Source organism: Hylobates moloch, unplaced genomic scaffold (genome assembly GCF_009828535.3).
Source record: "Hylobates moloch isolate HMO894 unplaced genomic scaffold, HMol_V3 SCAFFOLD_1, whole genome shotgun sequence".
In the NCBI taxonomy this organism is placed as follows: domain Eukaryota; kingdom Metazoa; phylum Chordata; class Mammalia; order Primates; family Hylobatidae; genus Hylobates; species Hylobates moloch.
The window spans coordinates 110,941,678-110,963,405 of record NW_026652276.1 but is presented as its reverse complement, the minus strand read 5'-3'; the positions used below and the strand labels follow the sequence as shown (position 1 = coordinate 110,963,405).

General features: G+C 45.6%; 1 long non-coding RNA gene across 1 annotated transcript in view; it reads left to right on the top strand.

Moving 5' to 3' along the window:
* The window catches only part of LOC131381943 (uncharacterized), a 143,105-nt gene that overhangs the window by 101,128 nt on the left and 20,249 nt on the right, over nt 1-21,728 (top strand). Inside the window, exon 2 of the long non-coding RNA XR_009211022.1 lies at nt 17,480-17,607. This is a non-coding gene — a long non-coding RNA (uncharacterized LOC131381943). The remainder of the gene's footprint in view (nt 1-17,479; nt 17,608-21,728) is intronic.

The window sequence follows — 21,728 nt, the reverse complement described above, 5'->3', positions numbered from 1 at the left end:
CTTCCCCTTCCCCTTCCTCCTCTCCTTCTGCTTCTCCTTCTCCTTTTTCTTTTTCTTCTTGACAGGGTCTCACTCTGTTGTCCAGGATGGAGTACAGTGGCAAGATCATAACTCACTGCAGCCTCCAATTCCCAGGCTTCAGTGATCCTCCCACCTCAGCCTTCTGAGTAGCTGGGACTGCAGGAATGCATCACCATGCCCAGCTAATTAAAAAAAAAAGAAGAGTGGGGGTCTCACTATGTTGCTCAGACTGAGGATCTTCTTAACTAAATCTTTTTTTCTCCTTCTTTAAAACTCCATGTTGGGCTTTCTCCACATGGGCTATCTGAATCTTGGTGGATGCAAACTGCTTCTCCCTACCCAGGTACAATTTTGATACCTGGATGACTGGATTCCCCACCTCCTGTCCCTCAGATGCCAATGCACTCGGCACAGCCATTCACATCACAGGCACAGCTGCTCCTGCTGCATATTTCTGCTTTCAGAGTTGTGCTGAACATCACAAGAAGTGGTGTGTAGTTGAGTACATAGTTATTTGAGGGATTTGAACATGAGGCCAAAACTGTGTTCTCTTGGAGAAAACTAAAGCCTTCAGACTTTGCAAAGTTGGCCATTTTGCTGCCCCCCCGCCCCAAAAAAATAAAACCCAGTTCTTCCCTTTCCCTAGATGGTGCATGCTGGAGAAAATAGTGAATCAGCCAACAACAAATACATCGGAAAGGATTTTCTGTGTTAGACCCACACAAGGACCAGTGGGGCTGAGGAAGTTAAAATGTGACACTCTTTGGCAATACAATCCATAATACTCATAGCTTCCATGCATTTGTTCCACTAGGCTTTGTGCTAGGTGCTATTATGGAAACACCTTCCATTTGTTGAGACTCGTGCCCAGCCTGTACTGAATGCTTTACATATTTAATCTCATTTTGTCTTTGCAACCACACTGGGTGTTATAGCCTTCATTTAAAGGTGAAAGATCACATGACACCACTAAAATTACTCTTCTGGTGAAGAGCAGATGCTGGGTGGGGTCCTAAGTCTACTTGATAATAAGGCCCATGGCTTTGTCTATGATGCCAGGATGCCAATCTGAGCTGTGCCAGGATCAAGTGCCTTCTGCCATGCTCTGGGATGGTGACAGTGAGGGAAGCTACTTTAGGGAAGGTAGGAGCTGGAGAACTTCAGAAGGTCCCAGCTTCCACCAACATGGCCAAGTTGGCATCATTTGTCTATGGAATAAGCAGGGAAGATTAGGTCTATTTGGAAAGTAAGCTCTGGCAAATTCCAAAGACTTGGTGAACTTGCAAGGAAAAACTCTTTTTTTTTTTGCATGGGCTGTAGGGAGGGGTCCTGGGTCCTGACACTGGTGGCTCAGGAAAGTGGCCAAAGTGCGTACGTCAACATAAGTTCCTGTAGCAACTTTGGCCTGGGTGACAAGGTGGAAAAGAGCATCAGTATAGGTCACCAGGGAGTCTTTAATACTCCCCATGGCCCAAAGGTATAAAGGTAAATGCCCTGGTTTGTCTTTCTCTCCCTTCCTTCCTTCTTCAATGTCTCCCTTCTTCCTTCCTTTCTTTTATCTGTCTCTGCCTGTCTCTCACTATCTCTCTCTTAATCTTTCCCTTTCATCCATCCATTATCCATCCATCCATCCATCCATTTATCTATCCATCCATCCTCTATCTATTTATCTACTCCATCCATTCATCCTTCTGTCCCTGTATCCATCTATCCATCTATATATTCATCTCTGGCTTGTAGTAGAAAGTCTTTAGAGGAGAGAAAAATCTCCTGAATGCTTGGTTTTTCCAAGGCTGGCTTTAGCAACCGTCATTGCCAACTTCTCAGGGCTGACTTGCTGAGTCAGGACCTCAGCCTCCTCATCTGTAAAGTGGTGGGGTTGGACCCAGTGACCCTGAGGGTCCATTTGAGCTCAAACATCCTATGAGTCTGATTTTTTGACTTTAGAGTCCAGAAATCTCTTGGATCATGGCCCCTAAGGAGATGCCAGGGTTCCTTTTCAGCTTGCAAACCTGTTTTTCAGCCACAGATGGGCCTCCAGGGCAGCAGGGAAGCCGGGAGCCAAGAGGCTGCCTTGTGATCTGTGCAAGGATGATTTGTGAGGGCAGAGCGGAGGGCAGCAGGGCTGGGGTTTCCTGGGGCTGCTGGCGCACTCCGACATCTGCTATTTTTCACTCCAGTGAGACTGATTTGCTCCAGATGGGCCCCTGCAGACTGTTTTTGGCTGTGCTGGGAAGTGTGGCGGCTGGCTGTGTTTCATCTCTGAGCCCTCTAAGAGACAGCAGAGCATGTGTTAACTGCTTCAGCTAAAAGGCCAGCAGATTCTACAAGAGGGCCCCAGTTCCAAATGATCCCTTCTGAGCAGATGGATTTTTATTTCCCTGAGGCATTACTCTCACTTCAAAGAAAGGTCTGCTCTGGATCTCATGGAGGAATACCTGGTTTGGTGGGCCTTAGTTAGGAAAAATCTTTCAACTGGAGGGAAGACTGTTTCATTGGGTTAAGTCAGTTCTTTGGATCAGTGTCTGTGGCTCTTCTCCAGCTAATGGAACTTCGACCTTACTGAAGGGGACCCTACCACCTTTTGTAGACTCAACCTTTACTAGCAAGGCTCTAGCAAGCTTCCTCTATAAGCCTTAGCTGACTGAGCCCTTCCCTTGGGGGCCAAATCCGGTGACTTTCTGAGTCTTTATTTCACAAAGGAGCTTGACAGAGGATAAAGACTTCCTTGGCCAGGAGTCAGGAAACTTGATTTGGAAGCATGAACCTGTTGCTTCCTGGCTGAGTGATCTTGGACGGGTTATTTGACTCTCCAGCACCTCCATTTCATTTGTAACTTATGATGCTAGTATCTTTTCAAGGTCTGATGCTCACTGGGTCTATAATTTTCAGTTTTCTCAGAAATAAGCATTGCTGGGAGCAGTGGGGACCAGCCTTTCTAAACAAAGAATCCAGGGACAATGTCACAGTTTTTGCAAGACCCAAGGACAACTCTTATTTGCATGGGCCTTTGTCAGGGCAATCCATAGATACACTGAGCAGTGGTGAGGGTCCCGGGTTCTGACCTTGAGGGGCTCAGCCAACAGAGGTGGGCCACTGCGGACCCCTATAGCACCTTTGGCCTGGGTGACAGGTGAGGACTTGACTTCCACTGTGGGTTTTTCCTTCACTAACTTTACCAGATACCTTTTTTTCCTTCTTTCCTTTTTCCCCCCATCTCCTTCATCCTAGTCCATTTGTGCTGCTAATAGAAAATACAAAAATACCATAGATGAAGTGGCTTAAACAAACCATTCATTTCTCACAACTCTGGAGACTGGAAATTGCTGGCAGATATGGTGTCTGGTGAAGGCCTGGTTTCTGGTTCACAGATGGCTGCCTTCTGTGCATGACAGGGAGCAGAGAGCTCCCTGGGGTTTAATTTTTAAGGGCACTAATCCCATTCATGAGGGTTCAACAAAGTTGAACACATATAGGCTCTTACTAAATATTTAGATTTACGTAGGAGCAAACCATCATGACTGAAAATGCTTTGAGATATTTGCAGGGAAAAAGGAAAAGAGAAAGGAGAGGGAAAGTTGAAGAGAGAGAAAGAAAGAGGGGAGGTATGGTAGATTCATACTGTGTCTATATAGCTAAGCTGGATTAATGTTTCTTGGAATCCCCTTCTGTTATGGTTTGAATGTGTCCCCCAAAAGTTCATGTATTGGAAAGTTGGTCCCCAGTGCAACAGCATTGAGAGGTGAGACCTTTGGGAGGTGATTGGGTCATGAGGGCTCTGCCTTCATGAATAGATTAATACATTAATGGATTATCAAGGGAGTAGGTTAGTTATCATGAAGGTAGGTCTGTTATAAAAAGCCATGTTGGCTGTCTCTTGTGAGCCCTTCTCACTCTATGTTGCCTTCTGTCATGTTATGTTGCAGCACAAGGCCCTCATCAGAAGCCGGCCAGATGTATGTGCTGGATCTTGGACCTTCCAACCTCCAGAAGCCAAGCCAAAATAAACCTTTTAAAAGGAAACTTTTAAAATTACTCAGTCTTGGGAATTCTGTTATAGCAACAGAAAACAAACTAAGGCACCTTCCCTGCTTAGTTCTGGCTTAACCTGGGCCATAAGGGACATTGTACATACTATTTGGAAGGTGGATGTGAAACAGCAGCCATATTCTTGATTCACTTGGAAGGTGAATGCAGGCATGGGACTCTGTTGCAGCTCATGTGGGCTGGCACTGATCTATGCTTCACCTAATTGGCTTCAGCTTCTCTGATTCCTGGGCCAGGTGTGCAATTGGCTCCATAAGGAAGGACAGCTGCTTCTTTCTCCTGTAGATCAGCCCCATTATTGAAGGTGGAGACTTAAGAGATGATGAGACACCAGTGTATGGTCCAGCCCATCCTTGTGGGTTGCAGATTGTTTTTGCTCTTTTCTACTTTATATTCATCTTCCCTTCCCACCCACCTATCCCATGGTCTTCTGCAGTACCCACAGCAGGCATTGATTTTTCAAAAAAGCTCCCCATGGGCTCTGGGGGAACATTACCCACGTGCCATATCTGGAGGGCAAAGAGAAAGAGGAAAGGAGGACGTAGTTAGAGATGGTGGCTGGTATTTCTAAGAGCTGGAGGATAAAACGTGAGAGTCAAGGAGAGGGTTTCAGGATTGAGTCCAGGGATGGAGAATATGTTGGGTCCACTCCTTTTTGGAGGACTTAAGGACCCTGTGGGTTGTGTAGCATACCCCTCTGCTACTCCTTAAGAGGAAAAAGGCAATTTCTGATACCAACCAGCAGAGCAGGGGAATTGCCACATGCTACTTTGGATCATCATAAGTGATATCTTTGTGTTTTTCTCCATGCCATGGCAGGAAATCTGAGATGACTCTGACAAGAGTTTTCAGACTTTCTAGGGGGTAAAAATGGTGTTGTTGCAGAATACTGGGAAGGAGACCCTATTCCCTGTTTGTTAATGTGTACAGCATCCTGAGGTCCAAGGTAGATACTTGGCTCAGCAGGATAGAGGATTACAGCCTCCAATGTCTGCTAGTTGCTAACTGCTTTTGGGGACCCGTGCCGTTCCTGGCTTTTACTGTTCCAAAGGACAACAGTATGTCTATAAGTGAGGTCCTTTATGTCCAAGCTGGGGAATATAAGCAAGGCTGGAACTTTGGGGGAAAAAAACAAACTGGACATTTCCACAAAAAAGAAAGCTCCAACAGATTTTAAGAGCTTGAGGATAAGTGCAGTGCCACTCAAACCTCATAGCATCAATGTATTAATGGATAGACTGGGACCCAGAAACCCACAGTGAGTAAGGATGAGCTAACACAAATTGTTGGGTTGCTTCCTTAGAAAACCCCTGGATATTAGATCCATTTTATAGATAAGGAAACTGAGGTACGGTGTGGTTAAGGAACTCATTTGATGTCACACAGTTAGTAAGTGGCATGGCTGGGATCTAAACCAAATCATCTGGCTCCAAGGTTCACAGTTTTCATTTTGTTTCGTTTCGTTTCCTTTCCTTTCCTTCTTTTCTCCCTCTTCCTCCCTTTTCCTTCCTTCCTTCCTTCCTTCTTTCCTTCCTCCCTCCCCTCCCCCCTCCTCCCTCCCTTTTCCCTCCCCCCTCCTTCTTCCCTCCTTCCTTCCTTCCTTCTTCCTTCCTTCCTCCTTCCCTTCCTTCCTCCCTTCCTTCCTTTCTTCCTTCCTCCCTTCCTTCCTTTTTCCCTCCCTCCCTCCCTCCTTCTTCCCTCCTTCCTTCTTCCTTCCTTCTTTCCTTTTTCCCTCCCTCCCTCCTTCTTCCCTCCTTCCTTCTTCCTTCCTTCTTTCCTTTTTCCCTCCCTCCCTCCTTCCTTCCTTCCTTCCATCTTCTCTCTGGTATTTGCATATGTTTTAACATAATTAAGCATATTATAAATCCAGTATGAAGAGTTATGGAAAGATAGAAAAGAAAAAATTTCACATTCACAATCCCAGACTCTAATACACTCTTAAAATTTTTATATCTTTTTTTTTTCCTGTGCATACTTTTAGAATGGTGGCCATTTGAACTTAGATACTATATTGCAAGTATTTTGATATTTTCACTTAATCTTTGTGTTAATAATAATCTTTTGCGTTTTCTTACACTCTTCTTATCTTTAGGTCTATTAGGCAGTGTGCTAAGAACTGGGAATCCCAAAGAGAGGAAGAGAGGAAAGCCCCAGTCCTCATGGAGCTGCCTACGTACTGGGGAATTGAACAAAGTTATAATATAGAGTCCCCATAAGAATTTACATTTCCCAGGTTTTCTCATTACCCTTGGTGCAAAGTCATGAAGCTGCATTCTACACCATTTATTGTTTTGGACCATATCCTACTCTTACTTGTTTTCTCTGATACTTGCCAGCCCTTGAGTTGTCTTTGTTGCTCTTGTCAGATTCTCTAGAGTCAATACATCTTTCAAGCTGAGGTCTCAGTCGCTTTCCACTTGCCTGTTTTTCCTTTGTATCACAATAGGCTTTAAAAAAGGCTTTCTGCCTTACTTTGAAAGCTGTGTCTTTTTGCTTTCTTTGTTCACTAATCCATCTCTCTCTCCTTCTCTTTTCTTTTTTTTTTTTGAGACACAGTTTCAGTCTGTTGCCCAGGCTGAAGTGCAGTGGGGCGATCTCGGCTCGCTGCAACCTCCTCCTCTCAGGTTCAAGTGATTCTAGTGCCTCAGCCTCCTGAGTAGCTGGGATTACAGGCACCTGGCACCACGCCCAGCTAATTTTTGTACTTTTAGTAGAGATGGGGGTTCACCATGTTGGCCAGGATGATCTCAAATTCCTGGCCTCTAGTGATCTGCTCACCTCGGCCTCCCAAAGTGCTGGGATTACAGGCGTGAGCCCAGCCTCCATCTCTCTTTTAGAACTATGCTATGTAATAACAATTGTTTTAAACGTATTTTTATATAATGACATGAAGAAAAGTACAACATAGTTGTACATAAAATATTTAATCCCCTTTTGTTGGGCACTTAGATTGTGCCCCTTTTCCTCCATGATTTATAATGTGGTGAGGAACATCTTCCATGAATACCATTGTCCTTTCCATTCACTGCAATCTCACCTTCCCTCCTTAAAAGAGATGTCCTCAATCCCTGAGCCACGAGTTGGTACTGATCCGTGGCCTGTTAGGAACTGGGTTGCACAGCAGGAGGTGAGCAGCAGGCAAGTGAGCGAAGCTTCATCTGTATTTGCAGCTGCGTCCCATCACTCTCATTACTGCCTGAGCTCCACCTCCTGTCAGATTAGTGGCAGCATTTGAGTCTCATCTGAGCACAAACCCTATTGTGAACTGCACATGTGTGAGGGATCTAGGTTGCATGCTCCTTATGAAAATCTAACGCCTGATGATCTATTACTATCTCCCATCACCCCGAGATGGGACTGTCTAGTTGCAGGAAAATAAGCTCAGCACTCCCACTGATTCTACATGATGGTGAGTTGTAGACTTATTTCATTATATATTGCAATGTAATAATAATAGAAATAAAATGCACAATAAATGTAATGCACTTGAGTCATCCCCAACCCATCCCCCCCACCACCCCACTGAATTGGTCCTTGGGAAAATTGTCTTCCACAAAGCTGGTTCCTGGTATCATAAAGGTTGGGGACTGCTGCCTTAAAACATTCTGCCTTGTGACTTCTTTGTGGCCAAATCCAATAGGCCTTTGTCCATGTTCATCGCACTTGACCCGTCTGCAGTGCTGAGCACTTTTTCTTTCTCAACACACTTTTCCTTCTTGGCTTCTGTGACGTGTTCTTACCTGGTTCAACCTAAGCTATTTTTTCTCACTCTTCCACCAATTCCTCTCTAGCAGCTCCTTAGCATGGGTGCCCCCTTTTTCCTTCCTGCGCTCCAATCCCCTAAATGTGCATGTGTGCTTTGGGCAATCATGTCCACTTTGATGCCTTGAACTGACATCCACTTGTTGATTCCGACTCTATATTTCTGACCTTGACCTGCAAGCTTATATAATAGTGATATTGGTCTAAGTCATACTCATTTTAGGACCTGATCTTCAATAAGCCTAATTCAGCCAGGTACTATTCTAAGCACTTTGTATGTGTCGTTTAACTTGATCCATGAACCCCTTTGTAGCACTTATTATTACTGTCATTGTTATTTAAGGAAAGTGGAGTCTCTTCGATGCCCTCAGCTGAATGTTCTACAAATCAAGACCTATCACTTCCACTTCCTTCATATCTCCTGAGTTCTCCTTCTTCCCATCTCCATCTGCCCCATCTGTGGTTTGGACTCCAATACCTCTCTCCTTGACAACTGTAGCATCCCTCTCTCCCTTCCCTTTCCTTCCTCCCTTCCTTCCTTCCTTCCTTCTTCCCTCCCTCCCTCCTCCCCCTTCCCCTTCCCCTCTTTCCTCCCCCTCCCCCTTTCCTTTCCTTTCCTTTCCTTTCCTTTCCTTTCCTTCCCCTTTCCCTTCCCCTTCTCCTTCCCCTTCCCCTTCCCCTTCCCCTTCCCCTTTCCCTTTCCCTTTCCCTTCCCTTTCCTTTCCTGCCCCGGGGTTCAAATGACTCTCCTGCCTCAGCCTCCTGAGCAGCTGGGACTACAGGCACGTGCCACCATGCCCAGCTAATTTTTTTTGTATTATAGTAGAGATGGGGTTTCACCATGTTGCCCAAGGTGTTCTCGAACTCCTGAGCTCAGGAGATTCACCCCCCTCAGCCTCCCAAAGTGCTGGGATTACAGGCATGAGCCTCTGTGCCTGGCTGGACAATTGTAGCATCTTTCTAACATCCTACAGTCTCAAACTCTTCTGCAACTATCCTTGTTGCACCAGGCTGACCCTCCTAAAATAAAACACCATCTATCTGCCCAGCTTGGACCAAAACTTGGGATGAAAGTATTTTCCCCTTGTCTTCTGTCTCATCTTCAGCACAGATTTTTGCACCCCCCCAACCAAATGCATTGCATATTTCCACTTAGTTTTGCCATCGTCTTCCAGCCACCCTTCCTGGGGCTACATCTGCCATGAGGTAGGGTACGTGTGGCTCCTCCCTATGCCTCCTCCTTCCCTTTGATGCAGGGCTCTGAGCATGCCTGGAGCAGACCTCTTCTTCTGGGGTCTGGACATGAGTGTTCTAGAGTGATTTACACTTGGGTAAGATTAAAACCATGCAGCATCTTTGCTCCCTGGGCCCTACTAATCAGTAAGCCAGTTTTCTGTTTTTTTTTGTTTTGTTTGAGACAGAGTCTCACTCTGTCACCCAGGCTGGAGTGCAGTGGTGTGATCTCGCCTCACTTCAACCTCCGCCTCCCGGGCTCAAGCGATTCTCCTGCCTCAGCCTCCTGAGTAGCTGAGATTACAGGCATGCACCACCACACCCAGCTAATTTTTGTACTTTTAGTAGAGACGGGGTTTCACCCTGTGGGCCAGGCTAGTCTTGAACTCCTGACCTCCAGTGATCTGCCTGCATTGACCTCCCAAAGTGCTGGGATTACAGGCGTGAGCCACCGTGCCTGACCGTAAGTCCAGTTTTGAGAAGGACACCCCGTGTATTTTGCAGAAAGAACTAGAGTGGGCTGATTTGCACACAGCCAGCTGAAGCTCGTACAGCCCTCGGACCCGGAGCTCATAATCTGGGCCAAGATATGGTGTTCACATTCCTTGAACGCTGGTCAGTTACCATGCCCCACGATCCTTGCTCAGGGTTGGGGAGGCAGCGGGGGACTCGCCTGGCCAGCCATTGCATTTCAGCAAAGACAGACTCAGAGAATAAGCAGGGCAGGCCCCAGGCTTGACAGGAAGATTCTGGGGAGTAGAAAGACTTTGGGAAAGCATTCCTGGGTGTGATTAAAACAGCATGTTCCTTTGAAAACAGAAGAGAGCAGCCACTGTTCCCCGGTGTTTGCTCAGAGCCTGAGTGACCCAGGCAGTTTCTTTCCATTTGCTTGATGGGCTGTGATGACAGCACTTGCAGCCACTGAGCCAGCGCAGGCTGGTTGTAAGTCACAGGGGTTGCCCATTCCTGGAGGAGAAAAGAGTTTCAAATTTCCACCAAGAAAGAATCTGTCAGTGTCTTTCAGAAACCCCAGGCTGTGAGAAGTGTGGCCATGTGCTTTCCCCTCCAGCCAACCAGAGAAAGGCTAAAAGTAAAAGGACCGATAAAATCATCCCATTGTCTTTTAGGAAGAAGTTTGTTTTAAGTAACACCCTTAAACTTGTTCAAATAAGCATTTTTTTTGAGACGTCTCACTCTGTTGTCCAGGCTGGAGTGCAGTGGCATGATCTCGACTCACTGCAAGCTCCGCCTCCCAGGTTCACGCTATTCTCCTGCCTTAGCCTCTTGAGTAGCTGGGACTACAGGCGCCTAACACCATGCCCGGCTAATTTTTGTATTTTTAGTAGAGACAGGGTTTTACCATGTTAGCCAGGATGGTCTCGATCTCCTGACCTCGTGATCTGCCTGCCTCGGCCTCCTGAAGTGCTAGGATTACAGGCATGAGCCACTGTGCTCAGCCTTTTTTTCTTGCTTTGTCACCCAGGCTGGAATGCAGTGGCATAATCTCAGCTCACTGCAACCTCTGCCTCCTGGGTTCAAGTGATTCTCCTGCCTCAGCCTCTTGAGTAGCTGGGATTACAGGTGCTTGTCACCATGCCTGGCTCATTTTTTGTATTTTTAGTAGAGATGGGGTTTTGCTATGTTGGCCAGGCTGGTCTTGAACTTCTGACCTCAAGTGTTCCACCCGCCTTGGCCTCCCAAAGTGCTGGAATTAACAGGCATGAGCCACTGCGCCCGGCTTCAGCTAAGTCTTTTAATCCTTGGACCATGCCAGTAATTTGTCTTAAAGAAATAATTAGAGGCTGAGGATGGTGGCTCACACCTGCAATCCCAGCAGTTTGTGAGGCTAGAGTAGGTGGATTGCTTGAGCCCAAGAGTTCGAGACCAGCCTGGGCAAAACAGACCTCGTCTCTGCAAAAAATAAAAAAATTGGCCAGGTGTGGTGGCATGTACCTGCACCTAGGTACTTGGGTGGCTGAGGTAGGAGGATCGCCTGGGCTAGTGAGCTGCAGTGAGCTATGATCATGCCACTGTACTCCAGCCTGGTTGACGGAGCAAGACTCTGTCTCAAAAACAAAAATTAGAAAAGATTACCCAAGATTTATACAGAAACATACTTGGCACAGGGTTTTATCATAGCAAAAACAACAAAACAGTATACACATGTACACATACAGACACAGAAACATATTAAATATACAATTATAGGGACAAACTTAATGTAAGTACACTCATGTTGAACTCTGCTTAGCCATTTGAAAAGCATATTTTCCAGGAAATATGAGAGACCTAGAAAAATGCTCATACTACAAAATTAAGCACATAAAACACATATATATGAATAGAAGAAAAATAGAAAAGGAATATTCTCAAATACTAATAATTTCTAAGAAACAGGATTACAAGTGGTTTTTAAAATGTTATCTGTTATACTTTTATGTACATTCAAACATTTTCAACACCATATGCTGAGGTTATAGTCTATTAAAAAAAGACATTAAAAAAGATATTTAGGCTGGGTGCCATGCTCACACCTGTAATCCCAGGACTTTGGGAGACCAAGGTAGGGGGATTGCTTGAGAATGAGCTCAGGAGTTCGAGACCAGGCTGGACAATGTGGCAAAACCCTGTCACTACAAAAAATACAAAAATTAACTGGGCATGGTGGCGCACACCTGTGGTACTAGCTACTCGGGAGGCTGAAATTGGAGGATTGCTTGAACCTGCAAGGTTGAGGCTGCAGTGAGCTGTGAATGCGCCATTGTACTCCAGCTGGGGTGACAGAGACCTTGTCACTAAACAAAAAGCAAAAAACTTAAAACCTTAACAAGGTCAGTCTTTTCCTGGTGTGGAGTTCAGGAAATGAGATTCACCCCATGGGTCATGTGCACATGTTTGTTCTATTAGGAATGAAGGAACAAGAGGACCAGGGTTACTGGGCACAAGCAAAGAATCACACAAGAAGCTTGAGACATTGTGACTGTCTTTGGATATCTGAAATGGAATCAGGGTTTGGGATGTCCCAAGGGCTAGGTCAGAGCTGCCCCAAAGAGATCAAAGCGGTCTTTTTTTGTTTTGTTCTTTTCTTTTCTCTCTCTCTCTCTTTTTTTTTTTTTTTTTTGAGGTGGAGTTTCACTCTGTCACCCAGGCTGGAGTGCAGTGGCATGATCTCGGCTCACTGCAACCTTCACCTTCCAGGTTCAAGCAATTCTCCTGCCTCAGCCTCCAGAGTAGCTGGGATTACAGGTGTGCACCACCACACCCGGCTAATTTTTTGTAGTTTTAGTAGAGACAAGGTTTCACCTTGTTGGTCAGGCTGGTCTCGAACTCCTGACTTCAGGTGATCCACCTGCCTCGGCCTCCCAAAGTGTTGGGATTACAGGTGTGAGCCACTGCGCCCAGCCTGTTTCTATTTTTTAAGAGACAGGGTCTCACATTGTCACCCAGGCTGGAGTATGGTGGCTTGATCATAGCTCAGTGAAACCTCAAACTCCTGGGCATAAGTCATCCTCCTGCCTCAGCCTCCCAAGTAGCTGTGACTAAAGGCGCTTGCCACCATGCCTGGCTAATTTTAAATGTTTTGTGGAGATGAGGTTTTACTGTGTTGCCCAGGCTGGTCTCAAACTCCTGGATTGGAGCAGGAGCTTGCAAAAAGCGGTGTGTTGCATGCCATGCCCCCCGACCTCTGCCTACTATAATTGTTAGTTGTAGTTGGCTGAATGGCACCTCCCCAAGCCAGAAATCTGGGGTCATACTTGTTTGATTTCTCTGCCCCACCCAATTGATCTCCAGGTGCATCTTTTAAATGGTCTTAAGAAATGTCTTCTACATCTCCATTGCTTTATTTCAGGAAACCCTCATCTCCTGACCGGGCTATTGAAAAGACTCCCAGTTTTCCCTCTTTCAATTTGAGCTCATCGCTACAGCCAGACCATTCTTTCTGAAATGCAAATCTCCTGCTATACCCTTACTTAAAACCCCTTCATGGCTCTCCATTGCTTTCAAGATGGAATCCAAACTCAACCTGGTTTACAAAGTCCTTCCAAATCTAACCCAACTGAGTTTCTCAGCCTCATCTCTCCATCCTTTGCCTCATGCCCTTTGCTCTCCTTGCCACTCAAGTCTAACTGATCCCTGAAATTGGCAGGCCCTTTCAACCCCCATGCCCCTATTCCATCGCCTTCCTCTTCATCTGGGAAATTCTTTTCATCCCTTTGGAGTCAGCTCACTGTCGTCCCCCACCAAGCAGAACACATGTCCCCCTTCACTGCGTTTCCTTAAAACCACACAATGCTTCTGTTCACGTTCATGATCAGTCGTTGGTGGCTCTCCTAAATGCTTTGGTTCAAAGGAATCTAAGGTTGCTTCTCAGTTATGGGAGATGAGTCACAATGTTTGTTATTATTGCAGTATAATAAATCACCCCTAAACTTAAAAGCTTAAAATGTTAATAATGATTTAGTTTGCTCATGAGTTTGAAGTTTGAGCAGGACTTAATGGTGACAGCTATATCTGCTTCATATGGCATTAGCTCGGAAGATGGACTGAGTGGATCAGCTGGACTATCCACTTCCAAGATGGTGCACTCACATGGCTGGCAAGCTGGTGCCAGCTGGCTGTTGGCTGGGAACTCTTATCTGGGGGTCTCAGTTTCTCTCCACATGGGAGTCTCACAGGGCTTCTTGGGCTTTCTGGTAGGGTGGTGGCTACGTTCCAAGAGTGTTTCAAGAGTCCTTGGAGGAAGCCACTTCTGCCACATTTAACTGATCAAGCAAGTTACTAAGGCCAGTCCAGATCCAAGGGGAGGGGAAGTAGAATCCACCTTTCAATGAGAAGAGTTACAAAAAAGTTTCCCCGGACATAAAAGAGGATAGGGATGTCACAAATAATGGCCTATTTTCTAATTTTTTTCTAACCAACAAAAGTAATCTCACAGTAGGATAATATGGATGTTCTTGAGATTGCAGAAATATTAAAACCCTAGAGCCAATGTGTTGGATCTTGCAGTTGGAATGAGTTGCCTGGGAAGGCCTTCAGCTGCCCACCAGGATAGGTGGACAAACATGGGTTGGCAACTGCTTTGTGGAGATGTTGTAGAGAGCAGTGAAGCTTCAATGGGATTGGCTTGAGGAAAAGGAAATATATTTAGTTATATTTATTAGTTGCCTGTGAACAGCTATTGTCATAACGTTAGCCTGGTGTTCCCATCTCCAATTATTAGGCTCTGGGATTGAGCAGAGACTGGATGATGATGGTGGTGGTGCTGATGGTGGTGATGATAGTGATGATGATACTGATGGTGGTAATGATGGTGATGGTAATGATGGTGATGGCAGTGTTGATGATGATGGTGATGATAATGGTAGTGACAATGATAGTGATGATAATGGTGGTCATAACAATGATGATGGTAATGATGGTGGTGATGCTCGTGATGATGATAGTGATGATGGTGATGGTAATGATGGTGATGGTGGTAATGGTAGTGATGATGATGATGGTGATGGTGATGATGGTTATAGCGATGACAATGATAATAGTGATGATGATTGTGATGATGATAATGGTGATGATAATGGTGGTGATGGGTGGTGGTGATGATGGTGATGATGATGATAGTCACGATGATGATAGTGATGATAATGGTGGTGATGATGATAGTGGTGGTGATGATGGTGATGGTGATGATGGTGGTGATGATGGTGATGGTGATGGTGATGGTGGTGATGATGATGATGGTGATGATGATGATGGTGATGATGATGGTCGTGATTGTGATGGTGATGGTGATGGTGATGATGATGATAATGGTGATGATGGTGATGATGATGATAATGGTGATGATGGTGATGATGATGATGGTGGTGATGATGGTGATGGTGATGATGGTGGTGATGATGGTGATGGTGATGGTAATGGTGGTGATGATGATGATGGTGATGATGATGATGGTGATGATGATGGTCGTGATTGTGATGGTTAGTGATGATGATGGTGTTAATAGCTAACACGTGTAAAATGTTTACTAACTGCAGGCACTATCCTATGTACTTTCTCTATATTAACTCTTGTAATCCTCATAATGACCCTATAAATGAGGGCATATTACTATGCCCATTTTACAGCTGAAAAAACAGGCAGAGAAAGTTTACATAACTGGCCCAAAGTTGCTTAGCCAGCAGATGGTGGAACTCGCTGGCCATCTGGTGGGTGTGCTGGGAAGACTTCCTGCCCAGTATGGGATATTGGCCTTATGGTCTCTGGATTTCATTCTTTCCCTCATGATCCTACTCCTGCCACCTTCTATGAGGGCCCCTGCCCAGCATGTGTCTGGCTTTCTGAATGCAGAAGCACTAGGAACTGGTCTGATATGGAGAGGTTTGCAGGCATCCCTGTGGAACTTTGCATTAAGACAGCTGGTTCCATTTGTACATGCGTAGACTTTACCCTAAGCATCGACATGCTTAACTGCACAAAGATAAGGAATTTGACATTGGAGGGAGTATTCGCTTTAAGATCTTGCCCCATGCACCAACCTTAAATCTTGAAGTTCTGATGTCAATTTAAAATAACACATTAAAAAACACTTTTAAAATCAACTTTGTGGAGGTTTCATTTGCACAAGTCACATGCACCCCTCGAAAGAAGACAGGTAGATGAGCTGTAACAAATGTATGAACCTGTGTCACCACAAGCACAGTCGAGATCTAGAACATCTCCATCAAATTCCACAAGCTTCTTGTGCTCCATCCTGGGCCTGCAGCAACAGGCATTCTGATGTCTTTTTGCCAGTCCTAGAGTTTCATGTCAATGGCATTTACACTGGGTAGCATGCAGTCCGTTGTGTCTGGTCTCTCTGGTGCATCACAATGACTGAGATTCCTTTGCACTGTGGAGTGGAGTGTATCAGCAGCTTATTCCTTCTAGTGTTCCAGTGTCGGATGCTCCAGCTCCTGTGCTCACTCACCTGTTCATGGGCATTTGGGTGGGAAACAGCCGATTTTGAAGAGTCATACAGGAGGCGGTTCCAGGTTCAGGGGACTGAGATGACAGGGCGGTAGAATAAAACAGAAAATGATCTCTCTGAGACTGTTCTAAGACGGTATGTGCCTCCTTGGGAGACAGTAAGCACCCTAGCCCTGAAGTGGAAAATGACTGTAAGATATTATAAAAGAAGGCCGGGTGTGGTGGCTCATGCCTGTAATCCCAGCGCTTTGGGAGGCTGAGGTGGGTGGATCACCTGAGCTCAGGAGTTTGAGACCAGCCTGGCCAACATGGTGAAACCCCATCTCTACTAAAAATACAGAAATCAGCCGGGCATGGTGGTGCATGCCTGTAATCCCAGCTACTCGGGAGGCTGAGGCAGGAGAATCACTTGAACCTGGGAGGCGGAGGTTGCAGTGGTTGCAGTGAGCTGAGGTCGTGCCATTGCACTCCAGCCTAGGTGACAAGAGCAAAACTTCGTCTCAAAAAAAAAAAAAAAAGATATTATAAAAGAAAATTCCAGACTGGGTGCTGTGTCTCATGCCTGTAATCCCAGCACTTTGGGATTCCAAAGTGAGAGGATCACTTGAGGCCAGGAGTTCGAGACCAGCCTGGGTAACATAGTGAGACCCCATCTCTACCAAAAAAAAAAAAAAAACCAAAAAATTAGTGGGACATGATGATGCATGCCTGTAGCCCCAGCTACTTGGGAGGCTGAGGTGGAAGGATGGCTTGAGCCCAGGAGTTTGAGGCCCAAATGAGCTGTGATTGCACCCTACCCTCCAGCCTGGGCAACAGAGCAAGACCCTATCTCAAAAAAAAAAAAAAAAAAAATATATATATATATATTTTCCAGCATTTGATGAGGAGCTGACTTTTAAAAATCCTTCGGAGGCAGGGAGCAGCAGGCGGGGTTACAGCTGGTCTGTGTACTGGTTTTGAATGTAACTCTGAACCACCTGGCATATATTTTCTGCACAAATTGGCATCTTTGCTGGTCCTGGAGAATGAAGCAAGATCTTCAAGCAACCCAAACCTCCCACATATGTATCCGAGTTCCCTGGGCACATCCAGGTCCCTTAATAATCTCGCTTTTTTTTTTTTTTTTTTTTTTACATGTAGCTCTCCTTGTTTAATGCGTAGTTCTCACTCCTTCCTACACACTCCCCCTGCTCTTTCAAGTCAAGTTTAAGGATTTTCTCCCCTGTGGATATCTCTTTTATTACCCCAGCCAGAGTGAGGGCTCTTTTTGTGCTCATCCCACCCTTGGCCCATGTATCTGAGTTAACACCTATGACATGTAATTATCCTTAGGATTTTCTACCTCTGTCTCACAAAACTATAGGCAGAGACTATCTCTTATTCTGCTCCAAATCCTTACTTCCTCGCACAGTGTAGGAACTTCATCAGTGTTTTTATTTTATTTTTTTAGAGACAGGAGTCTCGCCCTGTTGCCCAGGCTGGAGTGCAGTGGTGCCATCATACCTCGCTGAAGCCTTGAACTCTTGGGTTCATCAAGCAATCCTTCTGTCTTAGCCTCCTGAGTTGCTGGGACTACAGGTGAGTGCCATTATGCCCAACTAATTTTTGTTTTTTTTTTTTTTTATAGAGACAGGGTCTTGCTATGTTGCCCAGCCTGATCTTGAACTCCTGGCCCCAAGCGTTTCTCCATCCTTTGTATCCCAAAGTGCTGGGATTATAGGCATGAGCCACTGTGCCTGCTACCTCGATGTTTTTATTTATTTATTTTTTTGAGACAGGGTCTCACTCTGTCGCCCGGGCTGGAGCACAGTGGTGTGATCTTGGCTCACTGTAACCTCCTCCTTCCAGGGTCAAGTGATTCTCCTGCCTCAGCTTCCTGAGTAGCTGGGATTACAGGCATGTGCCACCATGCCTGGCTAATTTTTGATTTTTAGTAGAGATAGGGTTTCACCATGTTGGCCAGGCTGATCTTGAATTCCTGACTTCAAATGTTCCACCCTCCTCGGCCTCCCAAAGTGTTGGGAGTACAGGCGTGAGCCACTGCGCCCAGCCTCATTGATGTTTTTAAATGAATGACCCTGTCAAACCCTAACCCTAGCAGCAGTACCTGATAGCAGTGAAGCCCTAAGCCTATTTTTAGGGTTTTACGGAAAAACAGTGGGGTGAGGGCTTTACTGCTATCCGGTACTGCTGCTTGGGAACATCTCTCTCTCTCTCTCTAATCTCTATTTGATTTGTCTTCTTTTTTTTTTTTTTTGAGACAGAGTCTCGCTCTGTCACCCAGGCTGGAGTGCAGCAGCATGATCTCGGCTCTCTGCAAGCTCCACCTCCCGGGTTCATGCCATTCTCCTGCCTCAGCCTCCCGAGTAGCTGGGACTACAGGCGCCTGCCACCACGCCCAGCTAATTTTTTGTATTTTTAGTAGAGATGGGGTTTCACTGTGTTAGCCAGGATGGTCTTGATCTCTTGACTTCGTGATCTGCCTGCCTCAGCCTCCCAAAGGATTTGTCTTCTTGAACCAATAACTCATTGCCACTTTTTAGATAACTTTTATTTTAAGTTCAGGGGTCCAAGTGCAGGTTTATTACACAAGTAAATTTGTGTCATAGGAGTTTGTTGTACAGATTATTTCATCACCTGGGAACTAAGCCTAGTACCCATTAGTAATTTTTTTCTGATCCTCTCCCTCCTCCCACCCTCCACCCTCCAAGAGGCTCCAGTGTCTGTTGTTCCCCTCTATGTGTCCAAGTGTTCTCATCCTTTAGTTCCCACTTATTTTTTTTTCCTTTTCTTTATTTTTGGAGACTGGGTCTCACTCTGTTGCCCAGGCTGGAGTGCAATGGTATGATCTTGGCTCACTGCAACCTCTGCCTCCTGGGTTCAAGCGATTCTTGTGCCTCAGCCTCTCAAGTAGCTGGGATTACAGGTGCGTACCACCATGCCCGGCTAATTTTGGTATTTTTAGTAAAGATATGGTTTCACCATATTGGCCAGGCTGGTCTTGAACTCCTGGCCTGAAGTGATCCACTTGCTTCAGCCTCCCAAAGTGCTGGGATTACAGGCGTGAGTCATCACGCCTCGCCCTTTAGCTCTCACTTATAAGTGAGGACATGAGGTATTTGGTTTTCTCTTCCTGTGTTAGTTTGCTAAGGATGATGATCTCCTTTTAACGAACTCCAATAACCAGAACTCTTTAGTTCTCAAACTTGATCATTCATTGGAATTACCTAGAAGGCTTGTTAAAACCCTAGTTTAAAGCCCAGAACCCAGCTGGGCATGGTGGCTCACACCTGTAATCCCAGCACTTTGGGAGGCCGAGGCGAGCAGATCACCTGAGGTCAGGAGTTCAAGACCAGCCTGGCCAACTTGGTGAAACTCTGTCTCTACTAAAAATCCAAAAATTTGCCAGGTCTGGTGGCACATGCATGTAATCTCAGCTACTGGGGAGGCTAAGGCAGGAGAATCACTTGAACCCGGGAGGCAGAGTTTGCAGTGAGCAGAGATTATGCCATTGCACTCCAGCCTGGGTCACAGAGCAAGACTCTGTCTCAAAAGAAAAGAAAAAAACCCAGAACCCAGCATGCCTAGTCGGTAGGTGTGGGGTGAGACTCACAAATGTTCACTTCCCACAAGTTCCCAGGGTTTGTTGCTGTGGCTGGGCTGGGGCCTGCTCTGAGAACCACTGTTAGAGACCTCATGCACCAGAATGCCAGGCAACACTCAGGCTGCCTTTCAGCCTTTCCATCATCATTTTTTTTTTTTTTTGGTTGTTTGTTTTTAGAATCCACAAAACGTATGCACTGTAGTTTGAGTCCATCAATATATGGCTCAATTTCTGTTTTTAATGATAACTCGAGGAAACAGAAATGTATCTTGTTGTGAAAAATGTTACCTCCATCAAACAAATGCCTAACACCACAGCATTAGAATTGCACTCTGATCTTTCCATTTATTCAAAACAGCATTAAGTGATTTGATTTATTAGTGGCAGCCTGGGGTGGGGGAGGAGACTCTGATAGTCACAAAACCAACGCATATGCAAAGAGTGGGCTTTGCAATATGCTTAGAATAAGTGGAGGAATTTTTTTTGAGGAATGTACTTTGTCTAACATGGGAAGGTACATGAAATATGAATGAATATAAGGCTTGCTGTTAAAAATTTCTTTTCATGAGCTACAACATAGATAAATTAGAGATTTAAGTGCAGGGGACCTCAGACTCCAGAGAGCTGGAGAGGGAAGAAGATGGGAAGAGGAAAATAATTTTCTCTTCTTTCTTTTTTAAAGACGGGTCTCACTCTGTTGCCCAGGCTGGAGTGCCATGACGCAATCTCAGCTCACTTCAGCCTCCGCTTGCTGCTTCCCGGGTGGAAGGCAACGTCCCACTTCAGCCTCCCGAGTAGCTGGGACCACAGGTGTGTGCCACCATGCCCAGCTAATTTTTTGTATTTTTTGGTAGAGACAGGGTTTTGCCATGTTGCCCAGGCTAGTCTTGAACTCCTGAGCTGAAGCAGTCTGCTCACCTTGGCCTCCCAAAGTGCTGAGATTACAGGTGTGAGCCATGGTGCCCGGCCAGGAAAATGATTTTCAAACATCCTTGATCACCTGTCTCCCTCTGCTTAGGTGCCTGTAGGCTTTCTTGTGTATTATGTGCTTCTCTTCCAGGCAAAGATGGTGAGGACCCGAGGAGAGGCAATATGCGTATAGCTGAATTTGCTTAAGAGGGATGAGAATTTTATGCAGGAATTAGGCAATCCCAGACATGGGATCTGCCAGCCACTCAGCACTGGATGAAAATTTTCTAACCTGGGTAAAACTGGTCTTTACCAAACTAGTTTCCCACTGTTTCTGGCCACCATCTCTCTTAGTCTTATCTTTATAGGTCTATGTGCCAACACACTACAAACATACCAAAGAGACTGTGATCACAAATTCCATTAAAGAAGAAGGTGGCCGTTTCTCCCAGCATTAGCAGATTATGTGTACTTGCTTTTCAGGTCCTCAAACAGTTAGGTTCAGTGTCCCTAGGTGAATGACACTTCCTGGAAATCCACAACACAGATACCGATGATCTTAGATCCAATTGATCAAGGGATTAGGAATCCAGTATAATGGTCTGTGCCTCCTGAGCCTGTGCTTGGTCAAAACTCTTGCTGGAAAGAAACAGAAACCCATCATGCTAGCTCATGGAAAAGGATTACTGTGAAGACACAATAGGCAATGTCATGGTCACAGGAATAAAATATAGCTAGAGACGGTACTGCCATGTTCATTTGCACAAGCTGTGCACTGCACAATTCCAAAGATATTGTTTGCACGGACCATGAGGTACATAGTGATCTCTTGAGTTGTACAACATGGTGGCATTGAATATAGAGGTTGGGAGAGCCAAGAACTGAGGCCTCTTTCTCCGTCTATCAGTTGTGAGGTGATTACTCTCATTTCTGCTCATCTTTGTGTCTGCCCCATTCCTCTTTCATATTCCTCTGTGTACTCTCTTGCATGTGACCCCCAGGCTACTCATCATGTTCTCTCTCTACTTGATCACCTTTCCATTCTGGTACCAGCCATTGACCATCAAATGTCTTTGTCTCCTATTTCAGAGTTTCAGGAGGGAATTTGATGGGTCTTTGACATACCAAGGATTTGCAGACCATGTATCAATATCCACCACACTTCTGGTTCAACTGGCTGTGTCCA